The sequence below is a fragment of the Micrasema longulum genome, unplaced genomic scaffold (genome assembly GCF_059751315.1).
Source record: "Micrasema longulum isolate JH-2025_06_02 unplaced genomic scaffold, ASM5975131v1 h1tg001210l, whole genome shotgun sequence".
Taxonomy (NCBI): Eukaryota; Metazoa; Arthropoda; class Insecta; order Trichoptera; family Brachycentridae; genus Micrasema; species Micrasema longulum.
This window is the reverse complement of record NW_028278397.1, coordinates 36,725-49,860: the sequence shown is the minus strand read 5'-3', so window position 1 is coordinate 49,860 and position 13,136 is coordinate 36,725.

Below are 13,136 nucleotides of genomic sequence, written 5' to 3'. Positions count from 1 at the left end.
TGTTAAATATAAAAAAACTTTTTTTTTTGTCGACAGGAATTAATTCAGGTCTAAAATGGTTAACTATACAATTAAAATAACGTTAACCGTATGTCAAGTTTGTTAAAATAATTATAGACAAAAACTGAATTTCACCCGTTTAAGATTAACATATTAGATGGAAAACATTTTAGAAAAAATAATATGGAAGTCTAGACATTTACAGGGCTAACGACCAATCATTGGCTAATATAAGTGGCCATTTTGCACACTGTGGAACATTCACCATTCCATCTTTGTTTGAAGATCCATATATTTTTCTTTAATTTGCTGATTTTTATGAAGTTAAACCAATAAAGATGTTAGCTCCTCAACTTCACAAAAATCAAAGATAATGGTGTAGAACTGAATGTAAAACAACAATGATGGTCTTAAGCCGTGATCCTTATAATAGTTCTGTATTACGACTAAATGGTCGAACAATCGAGAGAGTTACTAACTTTAAATATGTACTTTGGCAGTTAAACCACTTCTGAAGTGGAACCAGGTAGGGAAATTAGATGCAGAATGCCGATATCACGATCCGCATTCAATGGCATGAAATCGTTATTTTGCTAGGATAGACTTAACTTATAACTAAGACAAAGTCAGATGCTATATGTGGTTAATAGCTCTCTACGCCAGCGGTTTCCAATTTCTTTTTTTGGCGGAACCCCATCTCGAAAATAAAAAAGTAAATTGAGAAAAATATATTTTTAAGACCTATGACGCCTTATTGTTTGCATTTTGAAACGTTTGACATGAAAATCTAGACTTTATTTTGAATTTAAAATCTTTACTGCACGTATTTATTGTGAAGTATAACATTTTTTCACAGTTTTACTTATAAAAGCAGTAAAATTAGGTTTATTTTATTTTATTTTCTTAACATAAACGGCAAATCTGCCTTTTACAAAAATTTATAATAATAACACATTTGGCTTAATATTTTATTATTTTTCAAAAAACATAAATTTCCTTTCACCCAAGATTTATTAAAAAAAACAAATCTAAAAGATATACAGCATATTCAGTAGAAAGTTTAATGGTAAAACATTCTACAGAGTAATACAACAAGAAAATCATAAGTACTGTTTTATACAGCTGCGCAAAGTGAACAAAATACTGTATATATTATGAAATGCATGAATAAATAAATATAATTACCATTTTTCATCTTTGAAAAAGTTCAAAAGGTTTGTTCTATATGAACAATACCCTACATTAAATATATCAGATACGTGGGAATAACTATAGCCAAGTTCATAAAGTCTGTTTAATACGGCATTACAAGTATACACTGTCTGTGAATTGTTGCTATAAAACGGTGGCACCTGTCTAGTCATTCTTCCAGGCACCCTGAAGTTGATGAGAGATAACAGTTCAGGGCAATCCCATATTGAATTTACAATTTTGAATAAATTTATGAGGTCTACAATTTTTCTTCTATCGCTAAGTTTAAACAAATTAAAAATTTAAATTTAAAAAAAAATCGTAATTTAAAAATGCATCACTGATGTTTTTGTCCGAAAATTGAATACAGAGATCTGGAGCGGCAGCTAGTCTAGTTCAAAACTTTTTTTTAGTGTAGTGTAGCTAAAAATCTAGTCTCACATCAATAAGTCGATACAAATGCTTTTAACCTAAGCTTTACAACTTTTTAAGTATGGACATATCAGTAAACAAAATGAAAAACAATGTTTTTAAATCACTTGTCCATAAATGGATTTCTAAAAAGACTAGACAGGAAGCTGAGGAATATGTTTCATACATCAGAATATAATTTTTATTTCACGAAAATCCTTTCTTATTTTAGGAATGTAGGTATGTTTTAGAATCTTTTTTTATATTTCTTTTGAATTTTTACACAAGAATTGATGTTATAGTCTGTACTATTATGACTGAATAAAATAAATAATATACTGACACCGAAACGTGCCTGCGGGTTAGTGGAGTAGCAACAAATAAAAGGAAATTATTTTGAATGTACCGATTGTGTACATACTAGTATTTTCTTTTGTAAACTATATATTTGTATTATATATTGAATGAAATAAATAAATATTTAAAAATGGAAGCTGAACCGTGATAGCCTTTTTGACGACTGCAAGGTCATCTTTAAGTCAAATCCAAAAGGCATTCATGTTTAAATCAGCTGATTTGAATATTCGTTTTTGAGAGGATAAATTCTTAATATCTATAAAATTCTCATACTACGCCACAGTTGATATTGATGGTGTGGTCTGATTTGCGAACGTATTATTTACGTGCGGGAGACATTTTTCAAAGAAGAACCAATTTACCGATAAAAGCGCCGGCGTCGTGGCGTCAAATGTCTGTTCTACGACAATACGCTCCGACTCTCTGAACCCTTACGATCCTTCTGCGGAACCCTAGTATTCCGCAGAATGTTTTTTAGGATTGCTGCTCTACGGAGTTGAAACGTGGACTCTCGAGGTGAGCTTCATGAACCAAATAGATATTTTTGAAATTTAGTTTCACTTATGAATGCTGAAAATCTCATGGCCAGATTTAGCGGCCAACGCGGAGATCCGAGACAACCATGCGCCGAAATAGATAAAGCAGAAAAAAGTATCGTGTCTGGTCCACGTCATGCTCTGGTGCTTATTACAAAGGGGAGGATCGAGGGTAAGAGTTGGAAGGCGAAAGATGTCTTGGCTGAGAAACATTCACGACTGGAAGAAAGTGCGAGGAATTGAAGAAGTCTTCGGTCGGCGTAGGACAGGGATCCTTCCTCCAGAGTAAAAAGAAGAAAATACTTAAAGATAATTATATGTCATTGTAAAATTTCAACGCTTATCAGTTCATGGTTTACCTCTCCGTTCTAATTCTCAAGGCACTCTCTTAATACCCATCCATAATTCCTCTTTCTTCTCTAACTCATATAGTGTCCATGCGGCTCGACTGAAGAATCATCTCCCATCCACCATCAAAGATGATGCTACATTATCTCTGTTTGAATCACGTCTGAAGATACATCTCTTTTCTCTTCCCTAATCTCTCCTCCTTTCCTTTTTCCTCTTTTTTCCAATGAGTAATAGTTTTGATTTAAGTTCATTTATAAACAAATACGTTTATTTCTATTTTTATATATCTTTAGCTTTTTAATATTTTTTTCTATTGAATATGTACTGTAACTTGAATTATAAAAATAAAACTTTTATTTTATTGGTTGGTTGGAAGAAATTGCCATTTGGCAATAAGCCCGCCAATGTACAAATAACAGTATGTACAAAAAGTCAAATAAATAAATAAAATTGTCAGAAAACTCTATTACGGCTTTTTAATACAAAATTCTAGCTGATTGAATCGTTAAAAGTATAAGTACTGCAGTTAGATTACAGTAAAAAAATACCTGCAACAAACATCTTCATCTTATTGTTTTAACGGACATAGACTTTTATGATTTACACTACTAACTTTAGTTGTTTTAACCTTATAAATTACACCAACAGGGTGTAATCTAAGCTTGGTTAACCGAGTTCAGTAGCATAGAAAAGTGAGGTATTCGACTGAAGAAAACTCATCAAAGCCCACACTGCAGGTGTTAGTATGGGACCACACAATAGGTAATGGAAAACGTTCCTTCGGCGGAACATAAAGTGGCAAATCATAACTTCCGATGTGTTGGATATTTATTATCACACATAATGGGGAATCATTAGGATGAAAAATAGCTGGTCACGTGACTTGTAACAAACTGTTCTTTGTTATTTTACCACAAATCGATGTTTCAGCTGGAAAACAAAGTGATTTTGTTGTTCACCGTTTTGTTTTACGGGTTATTTTTATAACGTCAAAGATACAAAAAGCTTAAAATGCCCAAATTAAACCGTGCTTTTTTAGCGAGTCAGTGATAGTAAATGATAACACAACTCATATTAAGTGCTTTGTGTCATTATTGAGTTTAACGGCAGGCGCCGTGGCGCAGTTGGTTAGACGGCCAACTGTGAAACTGGCGTCGCGGGTTTGATTCCCGCTAGTTGCGAGGAAAATCTAACAAAGATTTTTCCTCAGTTAACCTAGGTTTTCATTAATTTCTTCCATTTCATTTATTTCTTACCTGCTGACAAGCCTCTATAATAAAGGCTTAGCGGGTTATTCGTTTAAAAAAAAACACCTTTTTTTAGAAAGCCAACAGACGTTTATAAAATTATATCTACTACTACTACTACTACCATCACGCCATTTCCCCGTAGGGGTAGGCAGAGAGAATGGACCGCCACACACGTCTATCCTGGCATACACTCCTAGCCTCTTCCACATTAATACATCTTGTCATACATGCCCTTCGGTTCTGTCTGCTTTTGACATGACCAGACTTAAGATTTTGGTTTATCTGATCATGCCACGTCTTCCTTGGTCGTCCTCGTCTAACGTTGCCGTTCATTTTTGCCATATATACTTGTTTTACCATTCTCTCGTCGTCCATTCGTTCAACGTGACCAAACCATCTCAGAGACCCTTTCTTAATCTTATCAATTATACTTGTCTCAGATTTACACTCTCGCCTGATTTCATCATTCGTAACCCTGTCATACATTGATTTCCCACACATTCGTCTAAGAGATCGCATTTCAACCGCGTTTACTCGGCTTTCATCCTTCCTCTGCCAGTTCCATGTTTCACTTCCATACATAAGTGTTGGGACTAAAACTCCGTTGTGCACTGCCAGTTTAGCTTCGATTGACATATTTTTATTAGAAATTACTGTGCTTAGTGCTCCGTTCATTTTGTTGCCCGCATTCACTCTTCTTTCAACATCTTTTTCTACTCTTCCATCTCTTGAAAACATGCTTCCCAGGTTAAAATTATATGAAACATATTATTATAAGTACATTTCATAAGGTCCAATCAGAGGCTTCCTAGTAATTTAGTATTACTGGTTATGTAAATGCGCCAACTTTTTCTACACTATGATTCTGACAATATTACTTAATGTATAATTTTCTATAGCAAAGTACAAAGGTACCTACCGACAAAATTCCATACAAACATTCGATTTTTACTGTAACTTTTTTTTAAATGTATCGATGTTGGTAAAATAATTTGTCAATTGTTCAATAAAGATAAACTACAACCGATGCCTGTTGTTTTGAATTATACCTCAAAATGTTGTCTTGTCACGAAGGAGGCCCTTCCTAACAGGTGGCGAGTAAAAAATGATAGCCATACATCACCATAGACTCAAACCTTTCGCCATCCCATTGACCTTTCGTCGCCAATCCCAGTGGTTAAAGAATTGACGTTTCTACAAAATGGTCGTAAATTTTCCCGCCGTCAGTTGTCACGTTTCCCGCCTTCTCTGTCACCTGCCCGCCTACCGAATCATCACTTAGCCGACCGAAGGAAACGGGCTAAAGCGAAATGTAGACGCCATTCTGTGAACTGTGAAACGGTGGATATGAATCCTCAAAAAGTTTTTTTATATGCAAAGAAAGGTTATTTCCTCGTTTTAAATAAATCTTCAAATTTAAATTGATTACATAATACAAGAGTAAAATTTGACATAACGTTGAATGAATTTTCAGAATTTAAATCAAAATCTTAACTAAAAACTGAATGGCTTTAAATATTTCGAAATTTCAGAATACGTCGTCACAAGTTCCAAAATTTGGGGTTAAAAACCTAGAAGGTAGTGTTTTTCTCATGAATTCACCGAACCCTTGGCATGTTATGCTTTTTTTCATCTACTTATTTGTTGTCCAAATCTTATTCGAACAATATCAAAATGGTATTTTGGTCTCATTTTGGTTACAACGAACAAATTAAATACTTTAAATTTGTTGCAACTTTGGGCTTATGACCTGTCATTGGCTGGTTTAAGTGGCCACTTTACACACTGTGTAACAATCACCATTCTGCCTATGTTTGAGAATTGGTTCAGCCTAGTGAATCTCACCCACACGATAAAAGTTTCAGCTCTTTTACTTCACAAAAGTCAACAGATGGAAGAGTTGAGAAAATGTGGAGGTTCAAACATAAGCAGAATAGTAAATGTTACACAGTGTGTAAAGAAGCCACTTAAACCAGCCAATGACAGGTCGTAAGCCCTGTAAATGTCAAGACTCCCATATTCCATTCTCAAAAATATTTTCCCTCTCTGTTGCAACAAATTTAAATATTAACAACTCCCTAGGCAAAAAATCCAACCAGTCTGCAAGCATTTGGACATACTCAAAACATTGTTAAATACTCTTGTGTCAAGCAAGATGCAAGTCTTTTAAGCGGAAATTTCAAAACTGCCCCATAACCATAAACAATTTGTTTTTTTTCTGTTCTACGTCATCTCAATTATATCTGTCATCGAAAAGGATATAATTTATATTATACTGAATTAATATCATCATCATCATCATTCCCTTTTTCATACTGTATGGTGCATAGGGTGCATTGGTACGCCAATCGCACCGTATCTTGATCATTTTTGTAACATGTAGGTAAGGTAATCAGTCTTACGCTTTAGGTACCAGTCCAGGGACTATGAAATTTTCTAGTGTAAAAACACATTTTTTAATAATATTTCAAATCAACTATGTCGGGAATCGAACCCGAGACCTCTTGCATGGTAGGCAAATGCCCTGACCATTACACCCCGACAAAGTAATATCACCCATTTAAAATATCTTCTAATGCAATTAAACGCACGTTTGTTGTCATCTTTATTATCAAACAAAATGTTCTAAAAAAAATACTATTGATAAATATAAATGCATTGTTGAGCTTTTTAAAAAATAATGAAATAAGTGTTTTTAAAACTATTTTGTTTTTTTATATTTATTGAAAAAAAAAAAGACAAAATAAATATAAAATTACATAATGGTTGGTACATTCATATACTAATATATAATAACGATTCTACCTCTCTAATAGAGTAAAAATTCGAGTTTTGAGAGAGAGTTCGTTGTACATTTATTTTTATACATATATATATTTAGTATCTATACACATATTTTTTTTTCTTTCTAAAATAGATTCCTTAAAATTAAATATTATTTTCTAAAATAAACACAATTTATGTAAATGATGTATTTCATCCTTTAAAAAATACGTATGTGAATATACTGCCGTTACAAGTTTTCCAAATTCACGCTATGTAAATGATATTCTGCCATTCCAAGCATAAAGGCAGTAACAAATATTTAAAAAGTTTTGAGGAAATTGAGGTTTTATGTATGTGATACTTTTTACTGTATATTTAACAAAATAGTTTTATTTTAATTTAAGATGTATTTATTATAGTAAGTTATTTAGAAAGATAGCAATTATTTATGAGATAACATTAAAAAAACACACTTATTGTTTTTAGCTAGATACTTCCTTTTTGCTTGGAACGGTAAAATACGTAATGAGTATTTTTTACACTTCTTTCATTAATATCTTATTATGAGATATTTTGAATATACGCAAAGCGTATTTGAGTGCAGTAAAGTGTTAATTTTCTAGAGAGTGAAGTTCTTTGTGAAGGCTGAAAGTGGAAGTAACAAAGGAAAACTCGCCCCCCTCCAATGAAAGCCTCATTTCCGAAAAACGTTAATTTATAGTGGCTATTTTACCAAATACTGTCCTAAAAACAAACAAGTATAAATCAGAAGAGACAGGTTTTCAAATATTTGTCAAAATTCAAGACGCGTAGAAATATTTAAGAAAATATATTAATGGGAGTATTTATCAGAAATTATTTAGTTTTGGGAAAATAAAGTCCTTTTATTTACCGGTGGCAATCATATTATATGACATGTGATAGTCACTTATCATCAAACGATACAATTTTACTCAGAACCATTTGACTAAGAACGGTGAGGTTAGGGGAATGAGGACAATATTAAGATGTGGAAGATATACAAAAATTCAACATGGGTTGACGGTACTGAACAAGCTTTCGGTAAAGCAAAGAGTAATTTTACATACTTCAGTGTTCATATTTAAATTGAAGAATTAATTATTTCCCGAATACATGTTTTGTGATGTTCAGCGTAATAACGAAATTCATCGCTACCCTACGTGGGGAGCTGAAGGTTTCAGACTCCACAAAACAAGAATCCAGGCAACTCAAAACAATCTGTATCATAAAGAACTTGAGATGTTTAATGAGTTGCCAAAAGATATAAAGAATGGTGAGTCTTTCGCATCGTTTCATGGGATAGCGATGATTTTTGTTAAAAATAAACATCCATATAGGTAGAAAGAGTGTCATCGGAAAGCGTCTGGATTTTATAACAATGTTTTGTTTTTCCAGCCAGTAGTCCTAAAAACATCCTGGTTCCGTAACCTCAAAGTATCTAAATTAAGTTTGTGCCTTATATGTAGATTAAAATTGGCCATACGGTGTTGGCATCACACCTCAAAAGAATTCAAGTAGAAACCTCTGCTTTATGTGAAGAGGAAGAGGAGACGGCAGATCACGTTCTATTTAACTGCAGATTGTTACCTAATGACGAATTTTTTATAGACGTTTGCTTTCTGGGTCTATCTTTTCCACTCCTTCTTTCAACATCTTCTTTTCTTGAACTGTCCTATAATCAATAGTGTCATAGTCAAACATTTAAGGAAATACAAAAAAAATATCTAAGACACGAAGTACATATTCTGACAAAATAAATAATTTACGAAATTAAAATTATATGAATTAAAATTAAATAAATTACTTATTATTATTTTATTGTTCAGCCCTGTTCTATAAAATATTTTTTACATGTGATCCGCACGTTAAATGTTGTCAACGTTTCCGTTAATTTGCTACAATTTTGCAACCTTGCAACAAAAATTAAGGCATGTATCACTAAAATTTGGGTGCTTTGCCGAGAAAAGAAAAAATAAATAAATAAAACTATCTAAATAAATACATTACATTATAGAAGTAGTTAACTTAACACCTATGTTTTGAGTGTGTCCAAATGTTTGTGGACAGGCTGGATTTCCTCCCTAGTTGGTTATTAAGATCTTAACTTGTTGCAACAGATAGGGAATATGGAAGTCTAGGCATTTACATGGATTATGACCTGTCATTGTCTGGTTTAAGTGGTCACTTTACACACTTTGTAACATTCATTTAAGTGGCCACTTTACACACTATGTTAAAATATCCACATTTCCTCAACTCTCCCATCAATTGACTTTTGTGAAGTAAAAGAACTGAAACCTTCATCATGTCATGATTAAGCTTTAGGACCGCTCGTAAGCCCTAACCGGTCATAAGCCCTGTTAATGTCTAGACTTCTATATATCCTCCTCAAAATGTTTTCGTTCTCTGTTGCAACAAACTTAGAACTTATTTATTTTTCGTAAAATTACTTTAAAGTTACTTCAAATATTTTTTAAAGTTAAATCGTTAATGCGTTTTCATCAAAACAGACAAAATGGGTTGCATGGAAAAAGTGTTATAATACAACTTGTTTTCTCTATTTTGACAGTGTTTCGTAATTTTGTTTTTGTGGTGCATCCGGTCTTTTATGAAAGATGACTTTAAAATATTATATGATTTGCATCAGATTTCTGTTTGTATTAGATTTTCTATTTACTTAGTTAAGCAATATTGTTTCATTATTTAACAGACGAGTAAAAAATAATTTAATAATAGTAAATTAAAAAATTTCTCTTAAACATTACCGTAACACATGCTTCTCGTATAATGATGGTTAAGAAGTTTCAAAAAGACAAAATAAATATGGTTGTAGAATTTTTAATTATGTAGTAGCTAATTTTTTTAATTTATTTCCAAAATAACTAAAACATAACATTCCATCTCACAAGAGCGAAACAAGAGTGGCTACTTGATCAAGAATTTATTATTTAAGTGATGAAGTATCCATTCGGGTTCTTAATAGATTTTACTTTTGGAAAAATAATGTACAGTGGCTTGCCATATTATTAGACTTAATTTGAAAAAATCAAGAATCAAAAAATTCAATTAAGAAAAAGTAATAAATATTATAAAATGTTAGGTTAAGCTATTGCTTAGTGAAAATATATTACTTTCACTCATTATTGTATTAATTTTACATAAAAAAATTTATTTTAATGTGTACATACTTTTTGAGAAAAAAAACTTATTTAAGCCACCAAAAAGTCTTCAAAATGGAATATTCCGACGAATAATTGTTTGTAAAAAATCACACCGATGAACACATATTAATAAATTGACATTTATAAATATGTGTTTATCGGTGTTGCCAGAATCGAAAAAATAATTATTGTACCGCATTTGGGGGAAGAACATCCATTTTTTTCGAAGATTTGTACTGTTATTCCACTAAGTCTAATAATATGGCAAGCCACTGTATATTACTGTTTTTTTTTTATATTTATATTTAGGTCACATTATTATTAAGTTGTTATCAATAAAAATCTCCTCCAATAAGCCACAAGTGTTTCGATGGGAATGTCGTTGTTAAAATTGAATGTTTTAAATGTTTAGTTTTTTTTTATTATTTAGAGGAGCATACCTATGCAGAAATAAGCTGGAAAGGAGTGTAACATTGACATTATGACTGTGAAATACGATTTGAAACATGTTCGAATTCGACCAACATGTCGCATACTCGTGCTCGTCCAGTTCATTAAGTTGCCTCTCGGATCTCGTTACAAATCTGACAGTGTCTTCCACGCTTTTCGATGCTTAAGTTAAGAATACGTAGTTTTTATGAAGTGTTTGACACTTTACTGATTAGTTCTAAATAACGGAAAGTGCTCCAAAAGTAAGTAATAAACTATATTTTACTTAGAATTTTGTGCTTGTGCTAATATTACAGATATCGTATAAAAAAACACTGTATTTCGGTTGCTTGAGGAGGACAAAACCAATTTTGATCGGGATGAGTTGAACCATAGTTCATTCCTACCCCACAGAAATTAATCTAAAACAATAATTATATTATTTCCTATTTGTTAGCAGGTAACAGCAATGCCTCGAATACATAAAAAAAGGCGGGAAATGCAAAGACTATTGAAAATAAAACAAAAAATGCAACGAATTGAATAAAGACAAGTAAAGAGTACAGTATTGGAAAAATAGTAAAAATATCTAATTTTCTATATCCGCTCTAACTGAAAGAAGGTACAGTTATGTGGTGATATTATACTTGATTTTGGATAACATATAAATATATTCTACCCCTCTTTGGTTCAATACTACTTGTAGACGTATAGAAGTAAATCAGTAGGTATCTTGCTGTATTTACTAATATAATGAATAACTTCAAATGAATAATAATAATTCGTTTAGTTTATTTTCTTTTGTAGTTTTTGCATTATTTGTATTATTGATATTTTTAAAAGTGTGTTCGTTTATAAAACATTTTTAGTAAATAAAAATAAAAAACATACACTTATTACAAAATTTGTTTTAATATTTTCACAAACGCAATAAACTTAGTTACCACTTCCCTGATTTATCGTGTTCCCTTTCCCGGAGAAATTATCTTTTTTTTTAAAGTGGTTCACTTTTACCCGTGCTTCGCGTTACATTTCAATAAATTAAAAATAAATTCATGGCAACGTACCGATGAAATTCTTACATATATTCGGTACTCTTAATGTATTATAAATATATTTCTGGTGTTATTTGTGACTAATTCTTTTTTAAACTTACCCTTATTTATACCCAAAGTTAGTCCTTTAAATATAAAACTTACAATAAAATTTTGATTACATTTTCGTATCAAAATTATTAAAATAATAATTCTTTGCCTATTTTACTCATTTCGAGAAACATCAACCATAATTACGAACTTTTTTAACAGCACTGTTTCAAGAGAGAATTTTGAATTGCTACTGTTTTGAATTCAGGCATCGGTTTGCATAAATTGGAGTATTGCATACTGAATGGAAAAGCAATGATCGGTTTATAGCTTGAGTAAGTAATTAATTTGCAAGAGTTCATAGATTGAGTTTCAATGGAGATTACTCCTATTTAAAGCTCCAATGAACACACTAGAACTACAAACTTGATACATAATTCATATGTTCATATTATGTTCTCGTAATACGCGTACTAACTCAACTTCTGTTGTACCGTAAAGGATATTCAATGAAACAGCATACTCTATGGCAGCGGTGGCCAACCGGTTGATCTTAGCTATAAAGAATGGCAATCGCGACAAGGCAATAAAAAATAGAAATACGATGACTTCCACGATTTTTAAACTATCTATTTATATTACACGCTTAGCGAAATTTTTCTTTTTAATGAAATGAAGTTTAAGGGAAGAGAGAGGTAGCACCTTTTGTTTCGAGCCGACTAGACACTGGTCCTCATATTCCTTAGAGTGAAAAGAGATAGCAAGCTTTCTTGCCGCCAAGACCGTCGTGCGTGGTAAAAAACCACATCCTACAAGAGGTCCCCTGTTAAAACTGAACATGATGGAACTAGACTGAGAAGTCTAGAAACACCTCCGGCGGAGGGCAGCGGTAAACACCAGTACCGGCTTGAGGCTGAAGATAAATGACATCGCCAATGCTCTTATTCAGACTACAGCAGAATGAATTTAATGGCAGTCTAACTGCGATACAATATCCTGGTAATGGGCTGTAGCAATTACCAGTACTGGACTTCTGAACTGAAGATGAATGACGTAGACAAGGTTTAGTGCCATACATTCTCTGGCGGAGTTACAACAACGCAACGCAACGGCTGTGAAATTGCGCTGTGGGAGACAACGGAAAACCACCGCATTAAATTTTCCAAGTATAAATCATCATGGCTGAATGAAATGTGTGGTAAAGTTGAAAAATACAGCACTGAGGGACTTGAGTGTGAAATAAAACCAGTAGGTACCCTAGACGAGTAATTTTGACTCCTTTAAGTCCAAGGTTCGAATTCTGGAAGAGTCAATGTGAAACATTTAATTTAACAATGCAGTATTTCATAGTCCCTAAATCACCTTACCTTTAAATGATCTAGATACGTTGCAATTCGAGTTCCAATACAGGGGTCTATGCACCACTGAGTGCAGATAGATAAATTATTATTGTTAAATCACACGGACACTGGACAGTAAAAAGTTAACCTCGGGTCTGTTCTAGTTAGCCACCCCCGCTCTATGGCTAACATGAGCAACCCCCAGCTCATGAGACGTTTTGATCCGGCAACAACTAGC